General features: G+C 41.6%; 1 protein-coding gene across 14 annotated transcripts in view; it reads right to left on the bottom strand.

Moving 5' to 3' along the window:
- PPFIA1 (PTPRF interacting protein alpha 1) overlaps positions 1-20028 on the bottom strand; it is a 540698-nt gene extending 520670 nt beyond the window's left edge. For 7 of the 14 annotated variants that reach the window (XM_069221890.1, XM_069221881.1, XM_069221891.1 and 4 more), the window contains exon 1: positions 18583-20027. The gene's annotated coding sequence lies outside the window, so the exon portion shown is untranslated. Of the gene's footprint in view, positions 1-18582 lie in introns of all 14 variants that reach the window. The other 7 variants (XM_069221892.1, XM_069221893.1, XM_069221894.1 and 4 more) reach the window with 2 other exon arrangements.
- Between the last annotated feature and the right edge of the window lie 224 nt (positions 20029-20252).

Here is a 20252-nt window from a genome sequence, read left to right on the forward strand (position 1 = left end):
AAAGCATAATTAGGGACTTCAAACACTTTCAATAGATTAAGAGGCTGTTGCCAGTCCACCTTATTAATGTACCATCTCCAGAGGTAAGATGATTATAGCTAAAAGATCATTTCAATTAAAAAACAAAACAAACCAAAAAAAAAAAAAAAAAATCAAAGATTAGTCTTAGGAGGAAACAGTCTCACTTTGAGTCTGTATGACACAAAGTTTTTAGCGAATGGCCCTTTTTATGTTGATTCATTTTTGGTCCTTTCTTCCTCAGGTATTCAAGTTCTCAAATACTTGTCACTGTTTTAAGGTGCCCCTTTTGAATGGCTGTCGCCCCCCCACACACTTTTTGCTGTCGGATGCTGTCGTTTTTTGACCCGTTAGTGCTTGCTAACCAGGCTCCAGTACCAATGCTCTTTCCCTTAAACTGTGTGTCGAATTGCATAGGCATATTGGCAAGGGCCTTAGTTTCCGCTCTCCTGTGAGTGCCCAGTAAATGGCACCCAGGGTATCCTGGGCAAGGGTGGTTAAAGGGGGTTACCAGGGCTGCAGCATCAATTGTACCACCCTGAGTAACCTCAGTAAAAGAGAGACTGAAGAGTTGCTGTGTCAGCCTGCACAAGCAGCCTGCAGCTAAAGTAAGGCTCTGCCCACACCTGATGCATGCAGGGTCCATGTTACTGCACATGGACATGTCAGTCACCCTAAAGGCAGGCCCCCCTCTAGCCCAGGGGGGTGGGTGTACTGTCCCATGAGTGAGGACATGTGTAGGAGCACATATGCCCCAGCATTTAAAACGTGACGCTGGTCCGAGTAACCAGCGGTCCATTCGATAACATGGGCTGGCATCTGACCACTGCTGAGATGTCCAACTCTGCAATGGCCCGGCCGAATCACGCTGCGTTTGGTATCAAACACTATGCTTTAACCCTGAACATGCCAATGTTTAGGATTAAAAAGCAGATGCCCAGGTGGCTCCCTTATAGGATACCCACCAAGTTATTGAGTCCTGCGTTGTTTTTGCAGGCTCTCCCGAGCCACTAGCACCACAGACAAGAGTCTGACCTCCTGCTAGTGGTGCTAACACCTTGTCAGAACGTAAGACAAAGGGACTGAGCAGGAAGGAAAAAGAAGCATAAAGAGACGTCTGCACCAACAACAGGACCTGGATTCTAGCCCCAGCACAAAGAAGAGGACACAGTGACCTAAGGAGATCAATAATGGAACCGCATGTCCAAGGAGAAGACTCAGTCCCAATAAGAGGGTCCCCAGTGGACACTGAGAATCCAAGGGAGACTCCCCTGACTGGTGGTACCAGCCCCCTGTAAACTGCAGGAGTAAAGGTGTACCGAGATCGAAGAACTGCAACCAGACAAGCTCTGCATGTCTGAGCCTAAAGAAGCTCTGTGCCCACAATCTAAAGAAGGGGGAGTAAGGCCCATGCCAGGTTTCACGCCTCTACTCCCCACCAAACAATCATCAGCTGTCAGAAAGGCTGTGGACCACCTTTGCAGCTACCAAGGTTTCTCTGTTGTCTGCACAGAAACAGATGGTCACACAACATTTACCGACTTCAGGGCACCCCCCAGCATAGAGACAGATGTTACTCAGGGACCTCTCTCCTGTGGGTTTGCAGCCTGAAGGAAGTGGCTTTGACTGGAGCAACAAAGTATCTTTGGCACGACCACCCGGTGATTGACAGCTAGAAGCCACCTCTGCACCCAGAGCCACCAGACGAGGTGGTGAAGATCCAACAGTTGATTCCTGGTCCTTGTTTAATACCCCCCCCCACCCAATACCCCTCCTCCCTCAAAGACCTCTACATTTGAAGGCTAGCGTGCGACTCCACCCCCCAAGTCCAGTTTTGCAATGGAGTGCAAAACACACTGGCCACTGCAGACCGTTCAGTACCAAGGACAGCCAAATCATCTCTGTAACTGGACTCCCTGGGCAAGGTAACAAAAGTCTGACTATTGAATCTTGCTCCAGGTCCCTGCAAAACCTTAAGTTCCCATGGGTTTGTTGGAACTCACCTTACAAGTGCTTGAGTGCACACTGCTATTTTACCCTCCGACTTCAATGGAAGCCCTTTAAATCTACAAAGGTCTACATTTTCTAAAGACTTAAAAATTCACAACTCCAGGTGTACAAAGGGTACAAAGTTCATTTTGGTGTCTAAAGTAAGATTAAAATCTAATCTATTTTTCTAAATTGGTGTAGAATGTTCTAGAGAGTCGTGTCATTTACTTATCATTCATGTTGGAATTGCAAAATGTTTTACACATGTTCCTCCAAGTAGCCTGACTGCTCTTTGCCACACGACCAGGACTGGGTTTGCTGAGAGTGAATCCGAGGTCCACTACTGGGTTTTGTGTTGGTATTCCATGTTAAAACTACCTAGTCATACCATATAATACCTTCACCTTGCTACAGTAACTTCCTAGCAAGCCAAGTGTGTTGGGGTAGAAGACAAAGTGTTACTTTAGAGAACATTTTCTCAGGTTTGTTTCCTCTATTACTGTACTCTATTTTTATCTTAGTTACTTCTTTGTGTGTCTCCTAATTTGATGATTTTCTTATTTTACAATAGAGGATTCCTCAGTCCTACTACTTCTGCGTCTGATTATTTTTACTTTGAGATAAGCTTCAACTTTTTAAATTAACAAACTGGAAGGTACTCTTTTAGTACCAAATAGGGTTTTCCATGATGTGAACTGTTCTTTCCTACTGTAAACCACTTATGAACGTAGTATTTTTTTTTAAAGGGTGGTCCCTTCTTGAACTACAGCCTCCCTGCTAGGACAACCTTGCTTTACTGCCCAAATCACTTTGCTGGATAGCACAAGCTTCCTGACTCATTACTGGGAAATCCCACCTCCCAGGATGGGTTCAGATGTTTTTGCCTTGAACTCAGATTCCACCTATGGCTTTTGGTGTTTCCTGACCAGTTTCCACGTTGTCCTTAGTCAGAGTCTTCCTCAAGCTGCTGTTGTCCTTTGCTGCTCCTCCCCTTAGCTTGTGACTTCCTTCTCACTCTGTGTTCCTCTTGTGAAGGCACCAACAGTCATTTTTTCCTCTTTCTTTCTCTCCTTCAGCTTACTTCTGACTCTCCCTCATCTTTCTTCTCTCTTTTCTTTCCTCTATCTGACTTTTACATAACTTCCTGTTTTGATTGCCTTGTTTTCAATTTCCCTTTTAGGTTACCGCCTGATTGCTGTGTCTCACTGCACTATCCCAATGACAGAGCCACGTAAACAATCCAGTGTTCTTCCACAGAGGTATAATAACGCAGGCTTGGGAAAAGCTGTTGAACCAGTCCAGTCTGCTGAGGACTTCTACGATTATTTGTAGTAGTGAATTTTGCTGAACTTGTGGAAATTTCAGAGAGTAGGGGTAGAGACGGAGTATATAAAGCCTTGCTTTGTCAAGAGAGGCAGAAGGAAAACTGATGCAATAGGCAAGGAGGCAGAATAGTTCCGAACGCACTAATAGAAGTTCTCCCTTAACAGCCCACATCATCTTCAAAATCAGCTACATCATTTACACAGCCATGATGTTCAGCACTCCAATAGCTCTCAGCACACCAATAGACTGGTCTCTATGAAATGTTAAAATGTAAAAACCAGGAAGTAGGCCTTTTCCATTGTTACACCCAGAATCTGGAACAACACCCCCTTGTAACCATCAGGGCTGCCCCAACACTGCTCCAATTTCAGAAATAATTAAGAACTGACTTCTTTAAAGAAAACTACATCACAATGCAGTAAATATTACCCTCCTGCTCTCAGACCCAGAAGCTTCGTTGACTATCTTTGTCTTTCAGCCTGTACACTGTTCCACTACCCTTTGACTAGGTCTGCTCTATACAAATACCACACACTTACGTAAGGCAGGATGTAGATTGTTTGCAACATTCTGCTCTTGGTTCCTTCCAACACTTAAACTGCGCTCCATCTTGAAACATTAAAAAAAGCTAAAGAACAGAGCTGACACTACAATTAGGGGCATGTATTCAGAGTGGAGCACATCCTTGTCTAGCAGCAGGTCTCAAATAACATTTACCTACTAATACAGCATCAATGTCTTCACCAGAAATTTAAAAACTCAGGTGGTAAAAATATTAAATATAAGGGTGCAAAATACACCCAGTGTTATTTTTCAATATTTTACAATCAGGAAAAAGGTGTTAAAAACCATGTCTACTTTTATCAACTGTGACATGATATACAAATTACAAAGTCCACAATTAGCAGTAAATTTAAAAGAGAAATGTCCTCTTTGATTCATACCGAAGGCTTTGTCTGAAAATTTAAGTTTATGTCATTTTTAGGGTCGAGCGCACAAGCGCTTTGTCCCTCTTGTAATCTCTCTTTGGGCTTTTAACCACGTCACGCGTGTCACTTTCATTGGTTCATGGGCTTACCTTTTAAAATCCGCTTGATTTCATTAGTGAAAGGCATGCATACGTCATGCCTTTTCTGCGGTTTAGCCCTCCTCTAGCGCACTGGCCTACTACTGAAAACATACGAGGCTCTATGTTTTCAGCATAGTTTCCGGACTACTTTCTCTTTCTATTTTCCACGCAGCGTGATCGCGCACTTTTTTTCCCTCGAATTTCAGCGCAATTGCACTGCGTTTCACATTGCGCTAGTTTTTCTTCTTTCAATTTGCGTGGCGAGAAAAGTCTAGTTATGAGTTTACAACGCTAATAGCTCTAACTCAAGCAAATGCAAGACCCGTTGCATTGCAAATGCTTGTTTTCTCATGTGAAGGCATAATCATAGCTAATAGACTCAGATTTTCGAGAAGTACACCAAAAATTAAGTAATGAAACCAGGAATCAATATATTTGGGGGGGTGGAGGGGAGGGGGACAGCAAACAATGAGCAAGGTATTTGAATATTAACAATCTTTTATATTAATTCCTCAGGTTTTCTGAAAGCATTTGCGGGGTTAAAATCTCCAGGTGGGAAAAGGATTACTTTCTTGAAAGCATGATTTTTCCAAATTTCTAAGAAGAAACTAAAATCTTACTAATCACATTTAATAAAATAATAGTTATTGTTTCAATGGCTACGCATCACACTGCATGTGCATCAGAAGTTTAATTCACTCCCATATTAGGCCAAGTATGGGAAATTGGACACTTTAGTCTCCAAAGGAAAACTGCACGTTGAAACAAATTCTCAAACTTCTAACAGACCAATATGAGTTTACACAACCACAAGTGAAAACAGGTCAGTCACCAAAATAGCACATATATATAATTTATAACTGGCCTTTGGTACCATTCACTGCAGTCAGTTAAGTTTTAATTTTTTGAGTGAGCAGATTGGTACTATTAATTTGGCCAAAATATAAGAACAAATTAAACCAGCTTGAACGCAACTAACCCAGTCAGCAGGAAACATTTAAGGTCTGCCTAACATCTGTAAAAGCTAGGAATCTCACACCTACAGGCAAGACAAAGCAGTCAAGGTATAATTCACTTCCTCATAGTATCACACTCTAGTGCAGTTGAAAACTGAGCTCACAAGCTAGGTGTGGAAAAGGTATGAAAATATTTTATTCTTCATCTATCAAAGTGCAAAACAAATTAAGGAGACTCCATCATGGCATAAGCCATTAGTTCACCAACATTTCACATGCATCCATAGGCTTTGTCAAGGTCACATAACTACAGTATATCATGGCTTAAATAGGAAAAGTGATCAGATTATTTGAAAAACCACCAATGGGAATTTGTGCAAGAAATTCATAATAAGCACATTTATAATAGTGCAAGTTGAGGGGTAAAAGCGGAGATCTACATATCTAATCCACTATCCCATATTGCTATGCAATGATCCATTACCCACATCGCAGTAGTGCAAGTATTTGCAGAAAAATCACTGTTAGATGACCACAAAGAAATACAAAGTATAAAATATTGTATGAGGTATTGCAGATTTTAATGTTTTCCTGAGAGCACACCTGAAAAAACGGGAAACGTGCACAAGAATTCAACAAATATTTTATAAATGAGCCTGTACATTGTCAGTACATTTGTAATTTTTGTGGGCGAAGGGGGCGATTTGCTTTAAAAGGTTAAAAGGAATAACCTTTTAAGATTTAGATTTTCACCCACATTACAGAAGTAGGACATGCAGCCCGGAGACGTAATTCAAAGATCTCTGAACCATACAAGCTGAAAGGGCAAACCGAATATCAAAAAAGAATTAGGAGTGCAATAATTATATTTATTGTGTAATAAGGTAATTAAGTTGTAGCAGAATTGGAGAAACTTGAAGGAGCTATTATGACTGAATGTATTCAATCCTCTAAAAAGGGTGCCTCCCCTGGTGGTATCGAGCAAGACAAACAGCAAAATAAAATTGTGCGTTGACTTGAGGGACCGTAACAAAAATATCCAAGTGGATAGGTTTGCCTTGCCCTGCATCAATGAAATATTAGCTATGACCAAAGGTATGTGATGGTTTACTCACAGGAGCATACCACAAGGTACCTTTACATCCTCACAGTTAACAATTGACAACGTTTCTTATGCCCATCAGGTGCTTTCAATTTCTGTGGGTGCTCTTGGGATTAGTGTTGGCAGCTCCACTTTTCCAAAGGCTTAAGTAGAAGCTGTTTAAGGATGTTAAACAGGTCATTCTTCCAGGATGATATCCTGTGGTTATGGGTAAGGACAAGCATTATGAGAAATTAACAAAGGTTTTGGGAAATTCTTGGAAAACGGGTTGACCGCAGAGTCCACTAAATGCAAGGAGTGGCACATACTTAAGGCATGAGATAAGTTACCGTTGTATACTGCCAAAAAGTAATTTGAAAGAGGCCATCAAATTAGCACTGGCACCTCAAAACAAAGATGAGTTGTAGCCTAAATTTGTGATTTTCTTTTTTTTTTCTTTTTTTTTTTTCAACAAAATATATTCCATCTGTAAATTTCTGAATAGGGATACAGGTTTGAGTGGTTTCCACAATGTTAGTCAGTTTAGAACATGAAGGAGGACATATGCAGGGTGCCATTCTTGCAGGGTTTCCATTCCAAATGTAGAAGTGTAATACCTAAAGACGCAGGAGGAAAAGGATTTGGGAGCGGTTTTATTTCAGCTAAATGGGCAGGGCAATGAGCTTGTTATTGCTTTTGTGGCTTGTGCTTTAAAGTCTTCAGTCATTGACCAGGAAGCCCCTGGATGTGTGTGGGGTTTAAAATCATTCGGCAGTTTGTGTGGGGTTCCAATGTTTAAGTAGATATCAACCACAAACCCTTAACCAGAGTCCTCCCTGCCCAAGGGTTAAATAAAGCTTCATCCAGGATTGCTCCGTTATGCTTACAACTGTTGGGCTACAACTATGAGGTACAATGTGTACCAGGAACAAAGAATCAGGTGGCAGAATATTTTAATGGATTGCCTTTACCCATGAAAGAGGATATGACTGATGAGTGGGATGAAGAGAGGCAAGGTATCAGCAAGGAAGAATGGAGTTCAGCAACAGAGAAGAAGACTATGTTGGATTGTGTAATCTGGTATGTGATGGAAAGATGGGCAGAAAAAAAAGAAAAAAAAAAATACAGGACAAGGGTTTACTCTGCTTCCAGGAAGAAAGGAATTAATTATTGGTGGAAAACAGATGGTTGTTCAGGAAGGGACGCTTTGTTCCTCCAACATCATTTCACAGTAGACTGGCGAGTTTACGTAATGAGAGGTATAGAGGCATAGTGAAAATCAAATGCAGACTTAACAAGTTGTGCTGGTGACCAGGGATGGACAGTGAAGTGAAGTGAAGTGAAGAACGGCAAAGGGACACGTGAGATGTTTGAGTTCAGACAAGTGTCCAGTCACATTTAGACCTCCCTTACACCCCAATGAATCGCCTAACATGCCATGGGAAAGAGTGCGTATTGATGTGATGGGTCCTGTTTAGGATGGTGCAGAAGGTGTGAATCTGGTTATGGTTGATCATTTCTCGAAGTAGCAGAAGTAAAAATCACGAGCAGAGTTGATGCTATGAATTTTATGGATGAGGTTTTTCATCAACACGCGTTACAGAAAACCACACAAGTGATACTGGCACACAATTTTTGTCAGAAGTTTTCAAACAAATTGTGAACTGGAATGGAAATCAAGCACATGGCCATATTCATATACAATCCTGACGGTAATGGTAGTGTAGAACACTTTAATACAGTCAAAAAGGCAAAAGTTGGGGAAAGCAATTTGCTGGGCTGGGCGAAAAAAAAAAGAAAAAAAATTAAAAACAATGTTACAGTTTATAGGCTAACTCCTTGTGAAAGTACTGGACACAGTCCTTTTGTGTTAAAGAGGTAGGACTCCCCTCACTGAAGACAGCATGGGGGTGGGTGAACAGTGTCTCCAGAGGAAGTCAAGAGTGGGATAAGTAACACGCAGACTGAGTACATCACTATATTTGACAAGATACATGGGGTGGGAAAGTGGAACTGCAGGTCAGAACCTTGGTTAAAGAGAAAAAAAAGGAAGCACGATATCTAAAGGAGAAATCAAGTTCTCAACTCCAATGAAGGAAGGTGAAGAAGATTTTGTGAAATGCCTCTCTCTAGTCGCCCGCCCTTGCATAGAGGGGGCAAGGTCAATCAACCTAAAAAAAAAAAAAAAAAACAACAAAAATTGTTTGCTTGGCTGGAAATTAAAGGTGGTGGCGATGGAGGTGGAGAGAGAGCGGACGGTCATAATGATGTGGATGGAAAAGTGGAGTTGGAGATAGGGTAGTGTGTGTAAGTATTAATAAAGTGTGCTACTTCCACTTCTTTTACACAAGCAAAACAAACCAACAAGCAAAAGCGGATTTGGCAGGAATATCACTTTGCATAACAGATTGCAAGATTAGGTTTGTGAGCGAAGTGTTTCGCACATTTTAGGTATCATATCTTCCAAATAATTGTTTGATTTTAGGTATAGTTATAGATATTTTTGGTTATTTTATCAATTTTCTACTTTATTGCACATATATATTCTCTATGGGATATTTTATTCCTTACTTTGCTTCGTATTGTTTATACGCTATTTTTTATTCCTTACTTTGCTTCGTATTGTTTATACGCTTTGCTTATTTATTATTTATGGAAGGGAAGAAGTGAGGAGTCTGCTAGTTGCGCATTCAGCATTCCAAAGTTCTGTAAGATGTTTGGAATAAGGTAGAGTAGCAGCTGACATCTCGACAGGCAGTTGTGCTTCTACGCAGGCTTGAAAGAACAGAAAAAAATCTTTTTGGAAAAGAACGCTTTGTACATTATTGGGAATCTCACATAAGTGACCACAGTTCCCAATTGACCTTGGAAATGGATACTCCAAGTATCATGCCCTTTCTTTCGGTTCTAAAAATTTTTTTTATCATAGCAAAAGATAATTCAAAAGAAGCACTGGCAAATCCAACAGGTCTTAGATTACAACAGGTCAGAGCGCTTGCGAGCTCAACCTAAAACATTTTGTAAAGGGGAAGGAAATCATCATATGAATATTTTAGGGAAAGCCAGTCAAGGCACTCTAAATTCAGGTGCAAAGAGCAGCCACTTTAAAGCAGAGGAATCTCTGGCTTCCGCAACTTCAAATACAGAGTGCACAAATACAACATATGTCTTAAGGTCAGTATTAAGTGACACAACCATCAAAAGGTGTTGGCCACGAGATTCCCCCACCACCACACTAACGGCAATGCTCTCCTATGTCTCTTTTATATTCCATCCCCCTACATGTCATTCACAAAGGCTAGGACTCCCTACTATTGCTAACGATGCTTCGCTATTTTCTGTCTTAACAGAAAGAAATATGTAGTGTTAAGCTCTGCTTTTAACAATGCAGATCTATAAAAGGAAATCAAATGGCTAAAGGTGTCCCATTTCAAAAACGATCACCATCAGAGTGCTGGATGGAAAAAGTGTCACAAATTGGGACATAGTTGTGGCAGTTTGCAACCATGCAGGGTATAATTACACAAAAAAGTGGAAAGAACAAAAAATGCGGAACAGTCTTAATCATCACCGTTTAGATTTGAGATATTATGTCCATATCAGTTCACTAAGAGAAAGTGGATATAACTAGGGAAGTTTATACATGCTGCTAATTCAGCTTGCTTTTTAATCATCAATTACACATGCCGATCCTCTAAACCTCCTATTTACTCATTTGTTACAAGGGGAACTAGAATAGATTTGTTTTAATGATTAGCCCACCATGACATTGTGGAGTAAACAGCTTCGCAGAATACAGTTTTAGGCCCATTTCTATGTACTGCGATTTTCAGAAGAAATAAGCCTTGACGTGCCTGTCCCATCACTTTAATTGTGTAAAGTTGTTTAGGTACGCACAACTTTAGTAGCTCTAATTTCAACCCTTACCCTTATCTTTGGAGCTCAGAAAAAGGACACGCTGAATGGTCCAGTGAAAACTCATACCAGTTACCAGGATGTTACATTGGACTCAGCATCAAGTGTTCTCCGACAGAACTAACACCCATCACAATGAGGCCCATTTCCCAATAGGTCACTTGATAATTTTAAAGGGATCCAAGGAAGAAATGTGTAGACTTTAAAAAAAAAGTGTCACTCCATTTACGGAAACAAAAGTCAACAAAAAGGAAGAGGACACACACAGTGGTCAACTACCCTCAACACAACTTTTTAGGTAGTTCTATTTACGGTTTAGTTTAGTGGCCCTTCTCCCATTGCCAAATCAGTGAGGAAAGAAAAGTTTGCACACTCTCAGAAAAGAGAGGATCGATGGTGAGTAATCAGAGAGAGGTTATATGATGCGTCAGTGGACAAACTAGCTGCTCCCATGTAGTGTTTCCTTAAATATCAGGGATCCAGTGTAACTGTTATGATTTTTTTTTTTTTTTTAAGTTTAAAACATATATATGCAATACAATTGCCTAGCTAAACCTCCACATATTCATTAATCATCACAGGGCTTCCAAAACCAACAAAAAAAAAGCTATGGCAATTGTACCTGCCTGGAGCATTTAATAAGTGTAATAATATGGACTGACCCACCAGTATCTTAGAACCCAATTACATTTGCCTGTGCAAAGCTCGTCTGGAAAGCATACAGCATATCCAGCTTACAAAGTAGGTGTCCTTAGGTAGTTAACCATAGCACATCTACATCTAAAAATTACCTGCACACTCAACCTACTAGGAACACATATTTCCCCATTCTATCTTAAGTCTTATATTCACTCTTTCCTCGCCAAATAAACATGTAATGAGTCATGGCTTTATTACCTGAATCTAGTAACTGATAGGCATCAGAGCTGAAGTAAACAGCTAGCAGCCCATGACCTCTGCTGCTTGTCAGGGGAACAGGAACAGAGACAATGAGCCTCATCTTCGAATCACAATCACAAAGCTAAGTGTAAACTAAACAGTCCCTCAGCTTGCAACAAGCCAGTAAGTAATCACTGCGAGGGATAGCTGTGACAACAAATACTTCTTGTCACCTGCCAGGAGGCCTACATAAACTGCCTGAAAAAGGAGAAGGCCACTGGTTCCTGATATTTGGGTTGTACTGACTGCCCAAGATATACTGATCAATGGTGCCTGAGATGTGCTGAAAATAAATACTTCCTTCAGTTTAAGATGTTAGCTAAGACAACGTTCGTGGGAATAATGCGGAGCTTGGAAACCTAGGAGATTTGGAGTTATCTCCAGCAGCGCTCTAGCTACTTTACAAAGTATTCTGAAATACACAACTATAACGAAATTGAAAATAATTGAAGGACAGAAGATGTTTATATTTGTTTGTTACTTCAATGCAATATTTTCCTTGCCCAGGTGAGCTTATCTGAGTTTCTGGTGTCAGCAAGAGGTTAATTCACATTATGGCTCATGTTTAGTGTGAGGAAGATCACGAAAGAGCTGTGCCCGTTTTGAGGCAGTCCTGTACTTAAGACTATAGCTCAATATTATATGAAAGACGTTCTGGACCAAGCAGAACATGGTCGCTGACTACTTGGGAGATAAATATAAATTTGTTACAACAGATTAAGCAAACATTATGTGTGTCATAATGCTGTTATTTTAACCCTTCAACAGGCTATTAATTAAAAAAAGACAAACTACCAAAGAACCTCAAAACAGAAATTTGCCACATAATTTGTATTAATAAGCTGAACACCTCATGCTTCATATGCTATGCCCAATTCAAAAGAATAAACTGGAGATTTTCTAGTACCTCATAACTATTCTAGCTTTAACATAAGTTACTACTATTACGGTACCAAAATACAGGCTGCTCATGCTTGTAATGATTACCGTAGAGTTTTACATATTTCTTAATACCATAGTTTTTGTTTCAAAGCGCTGTACATAAAAAAAATACAATATATCTGCACTAAATTTAGTCAACAGGAACTCGACTAAAGCAGCCAACAACCTAACAGAAGATCTGCAGAAAATTCTAAACGGTAGGGGTCTCAAACCCACATAGGTGGAGATAAACCTTACATTTAAACATGGAGGCAATGGACAACAATGGGTTAAACCACGGATTCTCAAACTTTGTAGCCCCACGACTCACCTTGCTTTAATGGACATGAGGCAGGTGATTTCTGAATGCAACTAAAACATCGTGGGGTAGCACACGATTATTTAGAGACAGCACATTTTTCATTGCAAGGACCATTACATTTGCACCGTCATGCAGTTTTACTGATGAAACTATAATCCACACAAAAGAATGTCTGGGAAACGGGTTTCAGTGAATATTTAATCACTTGAGCATCACAAACTAAAGTGTCTTGATTTGTTTGGATCCTATTAAATTATTTGGTTCCATCAAACTTCAGAATTACAAAAAAGTGTCCTTTGTTTTTGCGTTCCAATCTGCTGAACGCGTAATGTTCACTTTCAGGATTTACATTATGTTGTGGAATGACATCCTACAGTCTTTCATTTCACACCCACTGTACATCAGAAAAAATGTCACATAATTCACTTGTCTTTTCTTACACTAACTGCAAAGGAAAGCTTGTAAACCCCAATCCTTATGTTAAGAATAAACAGCATTTTGCCTGAAAAAATAGCCTAACAGTTGACCTCTGTCTTTGAAAAGCTAGGAGACAACATAAATCAGAATTTAAAAAGCATCTTTATTTTCTTTGCTTGGACTTTCAGGGCCCACCAAAAATTGGACAGTGGTTCGAGGCTCGCAGTTTGGCAAACAGCAGGTTAAACAACAATCGTGGTTACTTCTGCAAGGTCATCACTGAAATGAGGATTGGGGATGGGACAAAAAAAAAAAAAAAAACAACGGACTCGGGATCTAGAAAAGCATCCCTGTATCTATCGGGAATGCCAACCCTGCTCCAATTTAAGAAACATCTGACGAGAACTCTTTAAATGAGATTACGTCACGTGAAAAGGTCTAGAGCCCAAAACAGGACACCATCAGTAATCAAAAAGGTGTTTATCAATTGCTGCTGCCGGTAGTATGTGGTCCCATTTCCTGCCATTCGGCCACTCTCCGTGGTCTCCCGGGTCTGCCAACCCCACAGTACGGCCACTAGCTAACTACCGACTATGCCGTCCCCATCTGAGCTCATCTACACAAACATAAAACCAATCTCGATAGTATCACTGAAGGCACTCGCACCGTGCCACTAGAAGGGATTCTCAGAACAGACAAATAAAACGCCCAAGGAGACCAACCAGTTCATTTCACCACAAGCTAAACGTGAGGTCTCAGGATTTACCTTATTGGCTGAATTGCTTTTACATTCTTTGAACCGGTCTTAGAAATTCAATCTGACTGCTTCCTACATGGTATAAGTGCACCAAATTGGACTTGGATGCAGTTTGACAGCTCAACTAAGATGTCTAGCAAATCAAGGTGTCGCTCGGGATTCACTATTTTATTAAAACTGCAGTGAACATGTGTCAAGAGAAAAGTTTTATATTGTATGACGTAGGGCCTCGTCAACGCTGCGAAATGACTCACATTTTCTGAGATGTCTACGGTGGAGGCTACTTACCTTCAAAATGGTAGTTTCTAATCAGTTTCTAAACTATTTTCCCTAATAAGCGTTTAACTTTATATGTTTCACCTCTAAGGCTAAACACGAACATTGTCTGGTACCATACTGCGGCATATCGGTTTCAGTGGCTTTAAACACTTAGGTCTCGTCTGCTGAATGATTTACCACATGTTTCTATGGCACCCGTCTTATTAAAGTGGTCCCTTTGTATGACAAACCTCCCAGGAGTACGGGCTTGACAAGTCACTAAGGGTTCCAGACTCTAAAACGTGCAGTATATTGTATGTGCATTGAAACAGCTATTATCCCCAACACCGCAGACTATGCATACTTTTAACTCTAGTCAAATACCAGCATGCTGTCACGGAATACCACCATAAAAAAGAAAAAAAAGAAAAAAAGAATAATAATAATAATAAATCCTTACACTAACTCGTCAAAGAATCTAAAAAAAAAAATGAAGAAAAAAAAAAAAATGCACGAACGGAAATTCCAGAACCTATAACAGATTAACAAGAAGAAAAAAACAATGTTTTTCAGAGGTGGCACAAAGAACATGCAATAACACCCCTAAATAGCAGAGGATAATCCCTTTGTCTACTTCTTTTAATCAAGCAATGATAGATTTAACTCCCCAATCAAATACTAATTCCAACTAGCACTACACTGCCTTGTCATAATCATGAACTGTCATTACTAACTTTGCCGAATGCATTCACCTCAATACACTAAATCAGTGGCTCCCAACATTTGGACTTCTGTGGACCCCCCAACTTTATCATTACTGGAGCCTGGGGACCCCCACTAAATATTTATAGGATTCCAGGGACCCCCCCACTGAGTCATTACTGAAAGCTGAGGACCTAATCTTTTAATATTATTTAATTTTCTAAGCAGTTGCGGACCCCCTGAGGCGGCTTTGCAGACCCCCAGGGGTCCCCGGACCACAGGTTGGGAACCACTGCACCAAATCTAACCTCACTCCTGTAAACTCTTGGATACAGGAGCTCAACACTAGGTCTGCATATATACTCTATTTAATCATTTTTCCAAAAAATTTTATGTCTTGCCTACCAAGCATCTTTTAGCAGTCTACAAGTGAAAGGCTCTTGTGGACCGTACCAAAACCTCAGTGGGATTAAAGGCTGCCCATTGCTTGCCATTATCACTCATTTGCTAGCTTCTTAACAGAAGGTTGTCTTCCTCTTCTTGTGCGTATCCCTCCTCTGGAGCACAGCCTTGTTACCTTCCTTTCTATAGGCTGACTTGTATGCTTTCACTGCTCAAATTTGGGAAACATTTTTCTTTTTTGTTCAAGCACTCCATTATACACCCGCCTTCCTGTGCTCTGGTTTGCAGTCCCCACGTTCACTCCTTCATGTGAAGCCCATTATGCGTACTCCATACTGCTCTCTTCTCCCCCCCCTCACCCTGGCATTTTAACTACATCACTGGTCCTAAAATATAAAAAACACATACACTATATATTATATATACACTTTCTTTTGAAGGGCTCGATAGCTCCCATTTGCTGCCAGGCTACCCAGATTTTACAAATGCTGTAACATGCAAGTGAAAATTAAAAATTAAATTTGTATTTACTGCTTCAAAGAGGCGGCTGCCATCTTGGATTTGTAAATAAAAAAATATTAAAACTGAGCCTATCGCTCAGTAGGCGCAAATGCATACGTCATCATGTTTGCAGACGCTTACTGAACAACACAGCTGCATGACGTTATGGTGGGTTTGCACTCATACACCTGTCACACCATTGGGTCCTTTTTTTTTTCCTTCATTTTTAAGTCTAAGCCTACCAGGCAATGCAGCTGTCTGGCTGGCTTGCTAATGACATCTTGGGGACATTCCGAAAGCTTCCATGGGAATGCATTCCGCCCATTGCTTACTACTGACTTTGCGGTTTGTACCTTGCATTTGCTTGCTTTCTATTTGCTGGCTCTGTTTTAGGCTGAGCCGCTGGAGTTCATCCCTTTTATGACCAAATACCATTTAAAAGTATTCTTCCGCCAGTGCTCAATTTCTGTTAATAGGCCTCTGACTAATATTCTTACCCCTTCACATTTGTCACGCATTCAAAACATAGGCCAAATGTTAGGCTCTGTCTTATAGGGAACTTGGTGCTTAATTTTTTTTTACCTCTGACTTCAAAGTGAGAGGATATATGTGACAATCATGCTAGCTACGGGGGTTGTGCTTGAGGAAGGCTGAATGTTATTTTTTTCTAGCGCACAACAAAATTTAAATGTCTGTAGAAGATCTGTGCAAATATTTCAGAATTAGAAAAAGTAAAACTGAAGCACATTTTGTCGTAAATCTGAAGTGGGGTGGAAACACATATTATAATACGATCAAAACAAATGCAATGGACTGGGTGATGACATTTCCACATATTATAGTTTGTGTGCTGTACACTTTTCAGTAAAGCTGGATGTCTGTACAGGTATAATGGTCATTTCAATTGAAGATGTGTTGTCTGTAATGGCAGTACTCTACCACAACATTCATACTTCACTTTACCTCATTCTACTCAGCATCATTCCACATCACTGCAGTCTGCTCTGCACCACTCCACACTACGCCACTCCATACTGTGTCATTGCACTCTACTCTGCACCTTTGAACTCTAAGCCAATGCACTCTATCCCACACTACTCTACTATGCACAACAGTACTCTACGTCACTCCATTCAATGTAAAAGCACTCTATATATCACTCCACTTTATGGTGGTGCACTTTATGCCAAGCCACAATATGCCACTCCAATCTAATCTGCACTCTACACCACTTTACCCAAAACCAATGCACTCTACACCAATTTACTCATCCTGCCACACTCCACACCGCTTCACTCTACTCTGAAACAATCTACTCTACGGCACTGTGGTCTACACCATCTACCCTGCACCACTGTACTTTACGCCACTTCACTCTAGGCCACACTACAATACCCCACTCTGACGTTTTAAGTCATCAAACTCTACTCCTCTATATGACTCTACTCCACTAACTATGCCACGCTACAATGCTACTCTGCTCTAAGAAACTCTGTCACTGTACTCCACTCTATTCTACAACACTCTACTTCAGTCTATGCCACTCCGCAATGCTCTACTCAACTTTGTCATTCCACTCTTATTCACTACTTCACTCTATGCCACTCCACAAAAATATACTCTGCGCTACTCTACCACACTGTACGTAACACCCTCTATGCCACTCCACACCACTGCATGTCACTGACACTCTACTCCACTTAACACTAGAGCCTCTACAATGCTCTACACCACTCCACTTCAATCTATTCAGCTCAACGCCATAATACGCCACAACACTTTACTCCAAACCACTTTCCTTTGCTCCACTAACTTTTAGCTATGCTGAACAGCAGGAATGCTGGTATACAATATGGCTAAAACATACTGGCAAAGCCAATAGCTCTTGCATAGGTGAGGCATATTGGCTTTGCCAATGCTTGTTTTCCAGAAGATGTTGCTCATCAGGAAAAAGAAGTTTGATTAAAAAAAGTACTGACTACAGTCACAAAGGGGAAACCTACTTGTTTTGTCCAAGCTTGTTAAAGTTTTTGCCAAATGAAAGGTTCTTTGATATGGACTTAACATGGTACAAACTACGTTAACTCATAATAGATAAGAAACAAGTAAAAAAAACAAATGGCAAATGTCAGTGTTAACAACATTTAGTCTACTCGGTTGGCTTCATTCACTGTCTACTGAAACGACTACAGTGTGTCCCTTATAGTTCTCGTAGTAACATTCTGTGCTCTGTCATCTTCCCCATTGAGAAGCTGTCAAGGCACTGAAGGCCTCGAGGGGACGTTTTTCCATCTCTGCCAGGCAAGGCAGTATAAACAACAGTTCCCATCTGCGGGACTCCGGTGAAAGGAAGCCTGCAGTACATCACGCTGTCAAGGAGAACACTGCTAGAAACATCACAAAAGAACAAGGGGCGCATCGACGAGGGAACGGGCAATAAAACAAACATTGAAAGCCGTTACACTTCGTGCAGCTACCAAAATTCCACGAAGTCGACAGGCTTGTTGCAGGACAGAAAAGTTCGTAGCGAAAGACATAGCTAGGAGAGCAGAACAGAGGCCTGGGGAATCTGCTCGGGTATTGGTTCAATGGGATCGATATCAGCTTTCCTAACAGATGCATCTGGGACAGCTAATGGACAGGATTTCACTGGAGGCGCGGATAACTTCAATTCTAAAACAAAGGGGAAGGAAAACATGCGTGCAGGCCACAGAATCAGTTAATCAGGTTTATTGTCGATACACACAAGACCACCATTTTGACATCCGAAAGGAGTATGCATTTATGAGTTACCTTTGGTGTACTTCTGTGCGCTAGGACAATAACTATGCATAGTACACTCGGAGAAGTTGTAGAAAGGCGCCGCGTTTAATAAATTAAAACTGAACTTAATACCAGAATGTGTGCCCAGAAACACTTGACTGAGTTAATTTCACAATACACTACAGAAGAAACATTGAAATGCGACTTGTGTTTAAAAATAACAAATTACAATCCCTCACTGTTTACCTTGATGGATGAAACAAAATAGCTCTTATAACAGGCCCAATATTTATCTTCCGCTCCTCTGCCGAGTCCTCAGGGAGTTTGCATCAGACACAAAAGATCCAACTGACCCGTATACCATTCAGCAACATAAAAAGCCCAAGTGCATCCATTAAAAATAAAAAAAAACAACAAACAACGGGAGGGGCTGAAATTGTTCAGGGAAGCATCCCTTGCTGGAAAGCCATAGAGATGGAAAAACCTTCACGCGGCTCTCGCGTTCCTACAGTATCCGTCGCAACCGATGCAATTTACTTTTTCTCTCCAAAAATAACCCTGAAGCTTCTTGTTTTCCACTCAACGACGGGGACTTTAGTTGTGATGATTTATACTCCGAGCTCGGTGTTGAGGACTAGGCATCCGTTACCCACTTAAAACAGGAGCACACATCCCAAAAATATACATGTGACATGACGATGCGCCTGCATGCCTCGGGGGCACTGATATCTTATCCCCCCAGCAAACCCACAAATGCTGAAATGTTGCCAATCAAATATGGTGCAGAATCCTTCAATTTCAAGACACGGCGCTGGGGATTTTCGTTTGATTCGTCCTATCCTTACGAAAATGAACACATCCGGATAAAATAAAGAAGCAGAGGTTCTGTAAAGCTGACAGAATCCTGTGTAGAAAAGGTAGGAGTCCGATGGGAACAGATGTACAGTCTGTGGGGGATGGGAGCAGGAGGCGACCAGGAATATCAGGCACTGTTGTTCCTCCAAAGGCAGCCTCTGAAGTGAGAGAAAGGACCCTTCGGCTAAAGAGCCGGTAAGGGTATTCCCGAGGCTGTGATTGTACAACAGGGCAAGTGGGTCCACGGGGGCGCTGTGAAGCCTCGCTTCAAGGAGCTATTGTTGTGAAGCTGTCTCCTTCTCGGCTCAATATTTCTGTTTGCCAGTGATGGGGTAGGTGTACCTTCCTGAAACAGGTCCCGATCTCTCCCAGCTCCTCCAGCAGCCTTGTGAGTGCCGGTATGTCCCCAGGTAAAGCAGACAGCTCGGCCTCGCTGGTTGACAGAGGCAGGAGGCCTCCCTGCAAGACTCGGGGCCTGGTCCGCTGTCAGCCGTCCCCAGGTGTCCACGAGCCTCCTCTTCCAGCCTGAGGTCCCCGTTTCAAGGTAGCTGCCTCCCTTCACATGCCCCGGCTCCCTCGGGGAGGGCTCGCCGCTGCTCTGTCGGGGCGGTGTGAGAGGGGGAGAGGGTGCCGCGCTGCTCTCCTGCCTCCCGTGACCGATACCCTCCCCCTCTCGCCCGGGATCCTCGCCTGACTCTCTCCCCAGCGGCCTTCGCTGCTCGGGCTGCTGATGCTTCCCGGCGGCCACGGCAGCTCCTGAATAAATCAGTACGTGACGTGCGCCCGCCTCCCACAATGCACTGCGGGACACGGTCCTGTCCGAAGCCTCCGGAAAGTATAATGCATCCTCCAAAACCAGGTAGCAGCGCGAGCAAGGAGTGCGTGTTTATACGGACCACGCTTTCAACCATATTAAAGCATAACATTTAAAGAAAGGTGAATAATAAAGCCAAATATCCTATAGGGAAAATACATACATATATTGTCATATTCAAGTGAAAAACATCCATAAGGACAACTAGAGAAGTATAAGAAATACCTATTAGGTATATTGACTATTT

Source organism: Pleurodeles waltl, chromosome 3_1, assembly GCF_031143425.1.
Source record: "Pleurodeles waltl isolate 20211129_DDA chromosome 3_1, aPleWal1.hap1.20221129, whole genome shotgun sequence".
Classification (NCBI taxonomy): domain Eukaryota; kingdom Metazoa; phylum Chordata; class Amphibia; order Caudata; family Salamandridae; genus Pleurodeles; species Pleurodeles waltl.